A 14,552-nucleotide genomic window follows, 5' to 3' on the forward strand; every position below is an offset into this window, starting at 1 on the left:
TATATATATATATATATATATATATATATATATATATATATATATATATATTAGTTTTACAAGTATATGCATTCATTGGTTACTTGCAACCTTTCAAATAAGACCAATTTGTTTTACATGAAGACTTTTGGGGGTTTACACTAAACTCTTATTAAGCATTTAATTAATGCTTAATGGTTAATCAAGTGAAGAGCATATCTTTAGTTGGGTATTTAATGACCATCCTAATCACTTCATTATTTTAATTTTAATTTAAAAAGATGACTTTGAAAAAGAACTTTTAGCAATACTTATGTATTTAACATTAATCATAAGCTAAAAGTGTCATTAAGACGTCATTAAGTGTGATTTACCAAGATTAGTGTTTTAGTGACCAAAATTCATTTGGATATGAAGGAGGCACCTGTTCTAAACATGTTAGAATAAGTTTAGTAAATTATAGATGTTCCGAAGTAGTCAAAACATCTTTTGATCAAAAATTCGGACAGAGAAAACAGCGGTCAACCCACGGCTGACCGTGGAGTCGACCGTGTACCTTGTTCCTTTGAATCAAGGTACAGGTCATCCATGGTCTGACCTGCGGTCGACCCCAGACCTAGCCGTGCTCTTCTAGTGTTTTTCAAATGACTTGTTCTATTTTGTGTATTGGTCGTTTGCTAGAGATTGTGTAGGCTTGTAAACTTGTGTTGAACTATATGTTGTTTAAGCACACAAGATTTGGTGTCATCATCAAAACAAAGTGTTTAACATTTGAATATTATCATTGGATCACTAACCAACAAATTCATTATGATTTATTTATTTTTAAAAGTAAGCTCACACAACACCACATGAATTAATGAAAATATGATATATTGCTTGCATTAAAATACACATACATAAACACACCACTTTAGTTCGTTATGATGTACGTATACACAAACACAATATGTCCACAACATGATATATTATAACTAGGAAGAGATCCGGTGGCTTACTTCGTTGGGTCAAAAACTTAGAAACGAAAATAACCAAATTTCTCAACAAAAAAAAAAATAATAATAATAAAATAAAATAAAATAGGAAAAATATAAAATAGTTGACGTCATGCTGACGTCGGCATGACATTAGCCAGTGTTACTATAGCTACCGACCAAGGACTTCCGCTGATATACTTAATAGAAATTATACATACTGATATATACACGCTAAGACATATAGTGAAGACGTAAATTTATACACTCAGGAAATTAAATATTGTTAACAGAATAAACTACTTCTTTTTAGCTCAAACAACTTGTATATATTTTATAGGGTTAAAGTCAAAAATAGGCTACAAACTTACACAAATGTACCGATATCGTCCACAAACTCATTTCCGTCCTAATGTCGCCTACAAACTTTCAAAAAAATGTGCTAATATCAACATTTTATAGTTTTGACCTGATAATTTTTTTTCGTTTTTAAGAATTAAGATCCAATCCACAAACGACACGTGTTGATTTAACCAGTTTAGCCGGTAGCAAGTCATTTTTGTTTACATTGGGTCACTTTTTAAAAGTTTTTGTTTACATTGGTACACTTTTTGAAAGTTTGTAGGCGACAGTAGGACGGAAATGAGTTTGTGGGCGACATCGGTACATTTGTGTAAGTTTGTAGCATATTTTTGACTTTAACCTTATTTTATAATCGTATAGAAAGGACAAAAAATATATTTCAAATTGCATGAAATACAAGGAACAAATTGTGGGGGTTGTAACAAATGATAGAATCATTCTGACATTACAAATTACTGAAAAATTGTTCTACACAAAAATACACCCTTTTTTTCTTACACGAAAGTGGCTGCTAATTTATTTTATATTTATATAATCTTAAAAGGTTTGCACATAATAATAAACTAGTTAAAGGACCCGTGGTAACACGGGGTTTTAAAGGAAAAAATGTTGAATGTGAATCTTTATGGTGCTGGCTGTAAGCGATATGTTGTATTTAAGAATTAACAAATAAACCTCAAGTAAAAGTTAATCGATTCAAGAACATCCACATTAATTATTCAACAATATATTACAAAGCACCATGCAAATAAAACCTGCGCATCTTACATAATTCGCTACACTCAAGCATCCACAATCAAACCACATGCAATTACCCAAATTACAATCAAATATTGACCCATTTTAAATGCCATAAAGTTGTTGCCTTTTGAACTGCACATAATCTTTTGACTCTTAGGCAAATCAATGAGAACTCCACATCTTGACCACTACCTATTGATTAAATCAATGCATTACTCATCAATGGTCTTGACATATTTCAATAGAAACATCAATTAACATTTTGGAAGGTCTACTGCCATGTTTCAATAGCTTCACCCACCATTCTGCACACAACATAGTTTGTTGTCAAAAGCTCAGCAAATAAAATAAAAAAAAAACTATAAAACTATTTCCAAATATATATATTATAACCAATTTCAGAATATAGGAAATTACTACCAAGTCTTTTTGCTTATCAAATGCATCCAAAAAGTTGTAACCAACCTATTTATATAGAATTACGGAGTGATAGAAAAGCCTATATCAAACCCCTATTTCATACTGTAGTTGTATTCTTGCTCAATCATTTTATTGAAAAATTGATGCTCATCAAATACCTAAAGCATATACAATAAAAAGTCCTAGACTCAAAATTGTTTGTAGTACTTTGTAAGCCTTATACTCAAATTATATATTGTAACGTACAAACAGTCAATTAAAGCATATATTAGATACACTAAAGCAAGCATACTTTGTCATCTAGAACCGAAGTCGGAACACATTGGACTATGTAACATTGCATGTACCATGGCCTATTAAAAGCTCCGAAGTAAACATCATAATCCACATATAAGTTCACTATTATTGTTGATGATTTAAAACAATTTGAATCTTTCTTTATGTCTCACACCAACTGACAGAGAAACAAACATTAACAAATGTAAAAATGTTAGTACCTCTTTCATTAGTGTCTTGGTGAGATTGACATCTTTGTATTAGTCTCTAAGGTTTCTTTATCAATGTCAAGTTCATCAACCTGTACCTTCAAACAACATTTACAAATTCAAAAATATTACCAAAATATGAACCGAATGAATTTTAATTATACAAATTTGGACAAATAAACAATTAATTTAATATGTCAAATTGCTAAGTTGGTTATTTAACTAAAAGAGCATGCCCCACTATTTCCTCTTTAGTAGTGATTTAAGTTTAAAGCCTGGTTCAGAACAAAAATGATGCCTGCAATAAACTTTTAATTAGCATTGAGAATCAATTAAGTAGAACCATTCTATAATCATCGATGAAAATCAATACTATATATACAATTAATAAGTAATTTGGGACTATATTGGTCATGTGTTAAAAAGAAGAATAAGTACCATAATGACCACATTTGCAACTTTGTTGATCATATGTTAGTAGCAATACCATGACTCAATGAGAACCTGTAACAAAATCCATACAATATGTGTCACACCATATAACTCATTTCAAGTTGTGAACAACATGAATCCATATATCAGAAGTTCAAATGGGTACAACCTACAATCATCTCTTATGATACAACCTACAAATATCATACTATACATTGTATACTTGCAGAACAGGCGGGTCAGACTCTGGTAAAGGTATAAAATAAATATGGGTCATAACAAAAAAGTCTTTGCTACTTTCTACACAACTTACATATTCTCATGTCAATGTTTCCAATAACCTAAAAACAAATTAGACCATTTATTTCATTCAGACAAATATTACATCACAGTTGGTCTCGTAGGTCTTCAATTTACTAATTTCTTTTTCCTAAAAAACTAAAATATCACCTTGAGTCATGACTTGCTACAACTTTTGGAAATTCAAACCTTCTTGACCCATTGGTATTGCATCACATCAACATGAGCATAAAGAGTAACAAAAATGATTAAAAGCTTCTTTAGAATCATTCAAACCTTTTTTTTAAATCCAAACGGTGCAGCAGCAGCAGGAACAGCAGGAACATCAGACGTGTTTTATCCTAAATCTACTCAGGTTACCATCTTCATCCTTCATCAATCACTTACTGAACTTAATAACAACAAAATTTCTAAAGTTCTTCAATATTTGGAGCAATAAAACTATTAGACGAGATATGCCAGCAAGGCATATATTGTATATATTATTTTGTATAGTTGACTTTATCTATTCTGGTACATGATTCTAGGGCTTAGCACATAATTAGCAAAGTTGTTATTGTTTCCTAGTTTAGTGATACAATCGGCTGTATATAATCAAGGTGATCTGATCAATGCAGATCATTCAATTGACACATCTTTCATGGTATCAGGCCTAACTATCTTCTAAATTTTTTTCTTCTTTTCTTTGATGTCGATCCTCATCTCTTCTCCAAATGGCCGACAAACCAAAATGCCACCCTGCTTTAACAGTTACCAATATCAAGAATGCAATTCCTATTGTCCTTTAGATGAATAATGGGCAATACAACTCATGGGCGGAACTTTTTCGCATCCATTGTATCGCATATGATGTGTTGGATCACATCCAGCCTTCAACCGATTCTACAGACTCCTCTGCTTTTGTTACTATTACTACGGCCCCATCCACAGATGCTGACTGGAACCGTCTTGATGCAGTCGTTCAGCAACGGATCTATGGAACCATCTCAACCGAACTACTCACCATCATCTTGAAAACCAAATCCACCGCTGCTCAGGCTTGGGAAAGACTTCGCAACATTTTCCACGACAACAAGAATTCTCGTGCTCTATACTTGCGTCAACAGCTCGCAAATGTTAAGCTTGATCAATTTTTGTCTGTCTCTGCTTATTGCCAAGAACTCAAGGTTCTTGCCGATCAACTTTCAAATGTTGATGATGAAGTTAGTGATGATAAATTGGTTCTTCAGCTTGTTTCTGGTTTGAACGAAACCTACCGTACTGTTGGTTCCCAAATAATACAAAACGATCGCCTACCTTCTTTCTTTGAAGCACGGTCACGCCTAATTCTTGCAGAGACTCAAATCAAACATCAGTCAAGCTCTTCTACACCGGTACCTTCGCCTGACACTGCCCTTCATACCTCTGCCGTGCCCGTGCCAGATACTCGTCACCAATCGAGTCACTTTCGCAGCTCCTCCTCCAATCGTGGTCGCAGCGGTGGTCGTAATTCCAGCAATCGAGGTCGTAACCCTACCACAAAGGGACGTGGCCGAGGGTTTAATTCAAATCATAGTAATCAGGCTCCTTATTGGGCTGCTTATCCTCCATGGGCCTGGCCCCTTGTCCGTATCCCACAGTGGGCTGGCATCACCCAAATTCACCCAACACACAGCCTGGTCTTCTTGGGCCGAGACCACAACAGGCCCACAACAATTCTACCACTGATGCATCTGGGTATTATCCTACTGACATTGAAAGCGCGATGCATACTATGACCCTCAATCCTCCCGACAATACATGGTACATGGATTCGGGCGCCACTTCTCACATGGCAGGTAACCAAGGTAAATTTCTATCTTATTTTCCATTAAAGCTACCTAAACAAATTATTGTTGGAAATGGCCAAAGCATACCTATACTTGGATTTGGACACTCTACTTTACCTTATACCTCACGACCTCTCATGCTCAAAAATATTCTCCATGCTCCCCAACTCATTAAAAACCTAATCTCTGTTCGTCGTTTATCTTGTGATAATAATATATCTCTTGAATTTGATCCTTTTGGCTTTACTGTGAAGGAATACCCTAAGGGAACCAAAATCCTCCGATGTAACAGCACAGGCGATTTGTATCCCATTACCTCCTCGGTTCTTCAACAACTTTCGTCTTCAACTGCTTGTCTTGCAACTTCTAGTACCCTTTGGCATCAACGACTTGGTCATCCCGGGCAAAATATACTCGGGTCTCAGCAATAAAAAAATTATTTCATGTAATAAATCAAAGTTGTCTTCTTTTTGTCAATCTTGTGTGCTCGGTAAACACATAAAATTACCTTTTCGTGACTCTTTTTCTTCTACTATTATGCCATTTGATATAATTCATAGTGATGTATGGACATCACCGATTGCAAGTACCTCCGGTCACAAGTATTATGTGTTGTTTCTAGATGATTATTCTAATTTTTTGTGGACTTTTCCTCTTGGTACAAAGTCTGAGGTTTTTAATACTTTTCTTCAATTTAGCACTTTCATTAAAACACAATTCGGCAAAACTATTAAATCTTTTCAATGCGATAACGGAACCGAGTATAATAATAACAACTTTCATCAATATTGTAAGAACAATGGCATGACATTTCGTTTCTCGTGTCCACACACCTCTTCTCAAAACGGGAAATCCGAACGCAAAATACGATCCATTAATAACATCATCCGTACAATTATGTCTCATGCATCCGTTCCTACAAATTTTTGGCAACACGCCCTCGCAACCGCAACATACATTCTAAATATTCTTCCAACAAAACTTCTCAACTTTCAAAGCCCTACTCAAATACTTTTTAACCGTCGTCCTTCTTACCAACATCTTCATATTTTCGGTTGTCTTTGTTTTCCATTGTTCCCGTCGACCACCATCAACAAATTACAACCACGCTCCACTCCATGTGTTTTCTTAGGGTACCCGCAAAATCACCTAGGGTATCTCTGTTACGACATGTTAACAAAACGTTTCATTATTTCCCGACATGTCCAATTTAATGAAAGTGTATTCCCATTTTCTCAAACTCATACTACCAATTCTAATACATATAAATTTCTACATGAATCTGTTCACCCATTGTTTATGTTCCCTGCCCAATCTCACGGCCCAAGTACACACTTGGACAACACTGCCTCAGGCCCAATTTCGAGCCCAGTTACACCTACTCCTAGCCCACATCGATCCTCTCCTTCGTCTCCTTCCAGCCCACCTAATAATATTTCTAATCCTCCTATCACTACCGAAACAAACAGTGAACCACCTTCTACCAATTCTCAGTATAATTCCTCTTCCACTTCTAGTCCCACGCCTATTACCTCTGTTCCACCTACACAATCAATTCAACCTACTCGTACCATTATAACACGCTCCATGACCGGTATTTCTAAGCCTAAGATTCCTTTTAATCTCTCGGCCTCCACGTCCCTTTCTCCTCTCCCGAAATCTCCACACCATGCTATGTCCGATCCAAACTGGAAAATGGCCATGACCGATGAGTTTCGTGCTTTAATGGACAATGAGACTTGGACGTTAGTACCCCGAAAACCTGACATGCACATAATTCGATCTATGTGGGTTTTTAGACATAAAATGAAAGCGGATGGTACATTTGAACGCTATAAAGCGCGGTTGGTAGGTGATGGTCGCTCACAAACCGTGGGCATTGATTGTCTAGATACTTTTAGTCCGGTAGTAAAACCAGCAACTATACGAGCTGTTTTAACCATAGCACTCTCGAAATCATGGGATATTCATCAACTAGACGTAAAGAATGCCTTTTTACATGGTACGTTACATGAGACAGTTTTTATGCACCAACCGTTTGGTTTTCGTGATCCCTCACGCCCTGATCATGTCTGTTTGTTGAAACGCTCTCTTTATGGCCTTAAACAGGCGCCGCGTGCTTGGTACCAAAGATTTGCTGAGTTTGTATATACTATTGGTTTTACACACAGTCGTTGTGATAATTCTCTATTTATTTACAAAAATGGTAGTGACGTGGCTTACATACTTTTGTATGTCGATGACATAGTTCTGGTTACATCAAACAATGCATTACGGATTCGGTTAATGGGTCTCCTTGCCCGCGAGTTTAACATGAAAAACCTCGGGCCCCTTCACTCTTTTTTGGGTATCGATGTACAAAGAACTAAAGCAGGTTTGTTTTTAAACCAAACATCGTATGCTAAAGAGATTATTGATCGAGCCGGTTTAACTGATTCGAACTCGGCCCGCACCCCTGTTGACACAAACGGAAAGTTGAGTTCTACTTCTGGTTTGCTTCACCCAAATCCAACACTCTTCCGCAGCTTAGCAGGCGCTCTCCAGTGCCTCACTTTCACACGTCCAGATATATCTTATGCCGTGCAACAAGTATGCTTACATATGCACGCTCCAACTGAAAGTCACATGTTCGCACTCAAACGCATCATCCGGTATGTTAAAGGCACTCTTACTCACGGTTTGCATCTCACTAAATCGAATGTTAATTCTTTAGTTGCTTATACTGACGCCAACTGGGGTGGTTGTCCCGACACTCGGCGCTCTACATCAAGTTATTGCGTTTTTCTCGGCTCCAACTTGGTATCTTGGTCCGCGAAGCGACAACCTACGGTATCACGATCTAGTGCGGAAGCCGAATATCGGGGAGTTGCCAACGTTGTTTCCGAGTCTTGTTGGCTACGAAATTTGTTACTCGAGCTTCACTTTCCCATTCCCAAAGCTACCATCATATTTTGTGACAACGTAAGCGCGATTTACTTATCAGGGAATCCCGTCCAACATCAACGTACCAAGCACATTGAAATGGACATTCACTTTGTGCGTGAAAAAGTAGCTCGTGGCCAAGTCCGTGTTCTTCATGTTCCCACACGTTTTCAGGTTGCAGACATCTTCACAAAGGGTCTTCCTCGGGTTCTATTTGACGAGTTTCGAGACAGTCTAAGCGTTCGCCCTCCTCCCGCTTCGACTGAGGGGGTGTATTAGACGAGATATGCCAGCAAGGCATATATTGTATATATTATTTTGTATAGTTGACTTTATCTATTCTGGTACATGATTCTAGGGCTTAGCACATAATTAGCAAAGTTGTTATTGTTTCCTAGTTTAGTGATACAATCGGCTGTATATAATCAAGGTGATCTGATCAATGCAAATCATTCAATTGACACATCTTTCAAAAACAATCTTATAAGAGTTACAAATAAAAATATTGATGATTTAGTATGAATGAATAAAAAGAGATTAAGAATCATACTTGAACAACATCCAGAATGACAATCAATACGTGTTACCTTTTTCATCATCCTCAAATCACCTTCATCAACGGTGTCTTCCTCTTTGTAAGACTCTCAATCATCATCCTCGTCAGTATCATCCTGGCCCTGCAAATGAAGACATATCATACAGTAAAATTATTGAGTTCATTGAGACATAACCACAAACACCTAGTGTGCAAAACCAACTTAAGAAATTTTGAAACTACCAACACAATCATCATAAATATCACTTTATAAATCTAAATCATCTCTTAAAACCTCATGTAAATATAAAAAATAAAGATAACTTACAGTGATTATTTAAACCATAATCATTCAAGGAAAAATTAGTAATATGAATATGAAATTTCATGCCGCAAAATAATATAAAAAGCCACAAATATCATATCAGAATCGCATAATCAGAATCGCATAATAATATAATTCAGTTGATTTCATTTTAATTTAATTAAACTCAAAACCCTAAAAATTAACAATTCCAATAACTGTTAAAAGAAAGTAGAAGAACATTAGATAGGAACCAAAAATCGTAAATGAGAAAAAATACCTGTTGAATATGAAGAAATCTTGATTACAATCGGCATTTTCATTGAATCTGAAACCAAAGATGAAGCTGTTGAGGAGCGTATCTTCAAAGGAGCTTATCTTTTAGGGTTTATTTCGATTTAAGATTAAGATGTGTTTTTGAAGTGGAAAAGATTGAAAGCACCATCAGAGAAGTTTGTTTTTTTGAAAGAAAAAGCTGCCAATGAAGGCACGCGTGTGAAGCTTCCAAGAGAACTCGCTCACTTTTTTACTGAAAAGATTTTTTTTTGCGTGCAATATTTTTTTTTAATAATTTTTTTAGTTTTTTTTAATAGAACACTTTAAATTATATTATATTATATACCTATATCTAAAAGGTAGAGTGTAAATGAATAGCACTATTCATTTCACTTTCCTCAAATTTAACCCCTTAACTTTCATTACAATATAAATCGAACCCCCCACTTTATACGTATATTTTTTTCTCAAATTTCACAAGCTTAACCCCTAACTTTTATTAAAATACAAATCGAACCCCTACTTTACTAACTTTTTTTTTTTTACTAATATTCAATTTTCACAAACTTAACCCCCTAACTTTTATTAAAATACAAACATTTTTCCACTTTTCCCAAACTTAACCCCTTAACTTTTATTAAAATACAAATCGAACCCCCCACTTTATACGTATATTTTTCCCCAAATTTCACAAGCTTAACCCCTAACTTTTATTAAAATACAAATCGAACCCCCACTTTACTAACTTTTTTTTTTACTAATATTCAATTTTCACAAACTTAACCCCCTAACTTTTATTATAATACAAACATTTTTCCACTTTTCTCAAACTTAACCCCTTAACTTTCATTAAAATACAAATCGAACCCCCCACTTTATACGTATATTTTCCCCCAAATTTTACAAGCTTAACCCCTAACTTTTATTAAAATACAAATCGAACCCCCACTTTACTAACTTTTTTTTTGTTGCTACTATTCAATTTTCAGATACTTAACCCCCTAACTTTTATTAAAATACAAATCGAACCCCCACTTTATACGTAAAGTTTTTTCAAATTTCACAAACTTAACCCACTAACTTATATTAAAATACAAATCGAACCCCCACTTTACTAACTTTTTTTTTTAAAATAAAACCCGAACGCTAAAAGAATCAACTTTCACAAAAGGAACAACCCTTCAATGTTATGTCGAAAAAAATTCTTTTTTACAAAATAGATCAAGATTTTTTTTTTAACTCGCATTCAAAACGGAGCCCCCGGCGCGAAGCGAGGGCTCCACAACTAGTTTAATTCTAAAACAAAACTTTTTATGACATCACCATCCATGCCTCTTCTTTTTTCTTTTTTTCTTTTTAATTTTTTTTAAACAAAGGAAAGGCTTTTTTATGACATCACTTTTTTTAGAGTAATATAAGAATAGAATAGAAGTTAAAGGACAATTATACCCTCCCTATTTCATGTATCGCTTTCTCGTCTTACTTTTTGACGTCATGTCCTTTTTCCTATCATTTGTAGATTCTTTTGACAAATTACTCGTAGTAGTAGTTTTTTTCACACTTTTATACTTTTACAGTTATGATTCAGCAAATGTTAAAATACGTAATAAAAAAGTTTTAGAGTTATACGCGAGAAAATGCATACATTTTACTTGTATAAAATGAAAATGTTTAATTTGGTCAAAGTTATGTTAAATAATACTAGTATACGAAATGCTAAATTAAGTTTACGTGATATGAAACACCTCGAAATAAATTTGCTTTTAGTGTATCTTTTGTAACAATTACATTTATATCATTAATTTATTGCATTTCACGTGATTAAACAGTCCAATTGATCAGAGTCGGTCTTATGATTTTGAATGCTTCAGGCGAAAGAGTCGAAAATGATAACTTCAATATCTTCGACTCTTTCAATATTTCCCTTAATCAAATAAGTTAACATTATAAGATATATATACATACAATATTAGTCATGCCAAAAGAGTGAAAGACTAACTATAAATGATATGGCTGGTAAGTTCACTACCACTTTTCCACTTTCATTTTTATTCTTTTGCATAGATCTTCTTCAATTTTTCTTTGTTGCCATATTTTTTACATAGCCGCCACCCACCTATTCTTCATCTTCTAGATCGGAGGTTTTATAGTTTCTTTGCCGCTTATATCTCCGACCACCGACATCTCGCCAGTGGCTCAGCTTACTCGCTTTCCGTTTATAAAGCACAACCACTCTCTTCTCTTTTCAGCGATGATTTTTGGCCCGATCCACTTCTTCGGTCTCACCAGAGGCGACCAGGTAGTGAATATGTGTGACTCTTGCACAGGTTCTGGTAGTTTCTTGTGTTTTTGGAGTGTTTAGCGGGTTTCCGGTTGTTCCGATGGGGAGGTCTGGCTGTTGTGGTTCTTCCGCCACTTGCTGCCGTTTTCTTCCCTTTTGCAGTTGTAGGAAACGAGTTCCGACGGAACTCTACAACTCTCTTGGCCGGACTTCGGATTTGGTGCGTGTTTTAGGTCGATATGGTTGGTGTGGTTTGTGCATTTTTGTCTGTTTGAAACCCGGTGGATTTCGGTGGTTAGGCTGCTGCCAGTGGGTGGCAGCTGCTGGTGGCCTTAGATAGTTGTTACAAATGCTGCCGGTCCTTGGTGGATGCGGGTATGTGCAAACAGCGATTGGTTGTCGTTGCGTTCGTCGGTTGTTGCTGGTGGCTGCCGGCGAAAGCTAGTTGCTGTTTGATGACTGCTTGAGTCGCCGGGTTTGTAAATGTCCTTAGAAAATTTGGTGGAGATGGTCCAGTTCCTTTATGGTTTGATTCTGCTTTGGGTTCAATTCGGTTACTGCTAGTTTGGTTCATTCATTCCATTTATCCCTTCATCGAGTCTTTAGTGGGCTTAGTGTTGTTTCCGGCATTGTTGACTTTGTTGACTTCGAAAAATAAGCCTCGGGTTAAGTGTTCTTGGGTTGCCTGGTGGATGGTTTGAATATGCGGTTTCTGAGGAGTGAAGTTGCTGGATTGAATACGGGGTCGGGGTTATGTATATGTTTTAGGCTTACGTTTGGTGGTTTGTATGCATTTTCATTTGTAATTTCTATAGTGCTCGCTCTGTCTTTCAATGTTATCGTTCATTGTGTTTTGAACGAATCGAGCAAGAGTCAATGTGTTTCGGTCGTTTGTGACCAAGTACCTCCTCAACCAGATCGTCACAATCTGCTCTATGTTGTTCCACTGGATCCTTTGTTCTATTATATATATTGAAATTTTCGCAAAAAATTATATAAATGATATGTCATTCATATTCCAAGCATCTGTTATGTAACATCCCGCATTTTTCCGTTAAATTATTTTAACGCCCGTATTTTTTTTTAGATAATATCTTTCGTTATCTGAATTCGTATCTTTCATTAACTAACGTTCTCAATATTTCCGTTATTCGATTATAACATCTCCAGTTTATTCTCGCGTATTTAAATTGATTTGTTTGGTTAATTCACGCACCCGCTTTAAACTTGAGGGACCGAAGTTGCCAAGTGGGCAAACTAGTTGACTAGGTCAACTAGTCAACCCACTCTTCCCCACCATTCATTCCATTTTCTTTTTCTTTTCCTTTTTCCTCTCAAGTAATACTTCCAACTTTCACCATTTTCATCTTCATCATTCAATCATCATCCATTTCGAATCTAGGAAGCTCATCACAAAACGAATCATACTTTTGGAATCCTCTCTTCATCCTCTACGTTTTGGTACCAATTTCACTACTTGGGGTAATGTTTCTAAAAACTCTAGATTTCTCTAATTCGATTTATAGACTTGAAATGGTGTTAGTTAGTGTCTATGGCTCAAGTCTAACATGAATATGTGATTTGTTTGCTCGATTTGTTGTTTTGGAGTAACTAGCATGAACACTTGAAATGGATTAATTTAATCTTTGATTTTGGATGATTAAATGTTGTTTAAATGTTAAAATTCATGTATTAAATGTGTTACTAGCATCATTAGCTTCGTTTTGGTATGTAGGATGATTTAGAAAAGTTTCATAAACAAAATTGATGAATTCATGATTCTTGGTTAGGGTTTGATGAACTTTAAAAGGGATTTTTGATGCGTTGAACGCAATGAAATGTTGTTAGTAAGTGTTTAGTTGCAATGTATGTTTAATTACCTTCGAAACGGCATATCGTATGTGTAAATTGGTTTCCCGAATCATGAAATGCATTTTATGAACTTGAAACTTTGATAATGAACTTTTAACGATCATTCGATGAGGATTTTGATTTTTATAAATGATGTTTTTGGTAAATGAAATGTGTTTAGTTTTATTCCTCGTCAAAATACATTTCCAACGATATAAGATACGTGTTTTGAATGTTTACGGTTCATTATTTATGGTTGTTTGAAGTTAGATTCGTTTAAGTGTTCAAACTGCCCAGATTTACTGAACAGATGGTCTGATCGCCGCTCAGGGTCTTTGGAGCGCCGCTCTGGGCCCCGGCTGTCAAAAAATGCACATTTTCGTTTAATTCTAACTATGCTACGCACCTCCGATCAACATTAAACTTGGCCAACATGATTATATATGATTAATTAGCTCAGAAAAATAGTTCAAGACCCGACTCGAACGTGTTGACTTTTTCATTGACTTTGACTTGGACCAAAAGTTGACTTTTATTCAAACTTAACCAATACTTTGTTTAATCGTTATAACCTTTCGTTTACACTTATATCTTGCATGAAACTTGACAACGTGATTCACATGCTACATAATCGAGTCGTAACGAGCCATAGGACTAATTGAACACATTTCGCCCGACCTTGTGTCGTAATCGGTAATTGATATAACTTATTTGTTTAGGTCGAGGCTAAGCAACTTTTGTTTGCACAATGTTTAAATACAAGTACTTTGGCGTGCAACTATGGTGAGATCATAGTCCCACCTTTTCAACAACTTTTATACTTTTAAATCGTGGGTTGAGAAACATATACATTTCATACTTATATACATTTCATACGTATA

The 14,552-nt window shown here is 35.6% G+C and overlaps 1 long non-coding RNA gene across 3 annotated transcripts; it reads right to left on the minus strand.

Moving 5' to 3' along the window:
- Window positions 1-1,996: 1,996 nt before the first annotated feature.
- Window positions 1,997-9,769, minus strand: LOC139857281 (uncharacterized). 3 transcript variants are annotated; one of them, XR_011762448.1, is made up of 5 exons: window positions 9,544-9,769; window positions 9,012-9,101; window positions 3,401-3,466; window positions 2,975-3,260; window positions 1,997-2,362 (listed from the first exon to the last, which is right to left on the minus strand). It is a non-coding gene; the product is annotated as an uncharacterized lncRNA (long non-coding RNA). The 3 variants fall into 3 exon arrangements; XR_011762450.1 differs by having other exon boundaries at window positions 2,975-3,060; window positions 9,544-9,767; XR_011762449.1 differs by lacking the exons at window positions 9,012-9,101; window positions 9,544-9,769 and having other exon boundaries at window positions 2,975-3,060; window positions 3,401-4,166.
- Window positions 9,770-14,552: the final 4,783 nt, after the last annotated feature.

The sequence above is a fragment of the Rutidosis leptorrhynchoides genome, chromosome 7 (genome assembly GCF_046630445.1).
Source record: "Rutidosis leptorrhynchoides isolate AG116_Rl617_1_P2 chromosome 7, CSIRO_AGI_Rlap_v1, whole genome shotgun sequence".
In the NCBI taxonomy this organism is placed as follows: domain Eukaryota; kingdom Viridiplantae; phylum Streptophyta; class Magnoliopsida; order Asterales; family Asteraceae; genus Rutidosis; species Rutidosis leptorrhynchoides.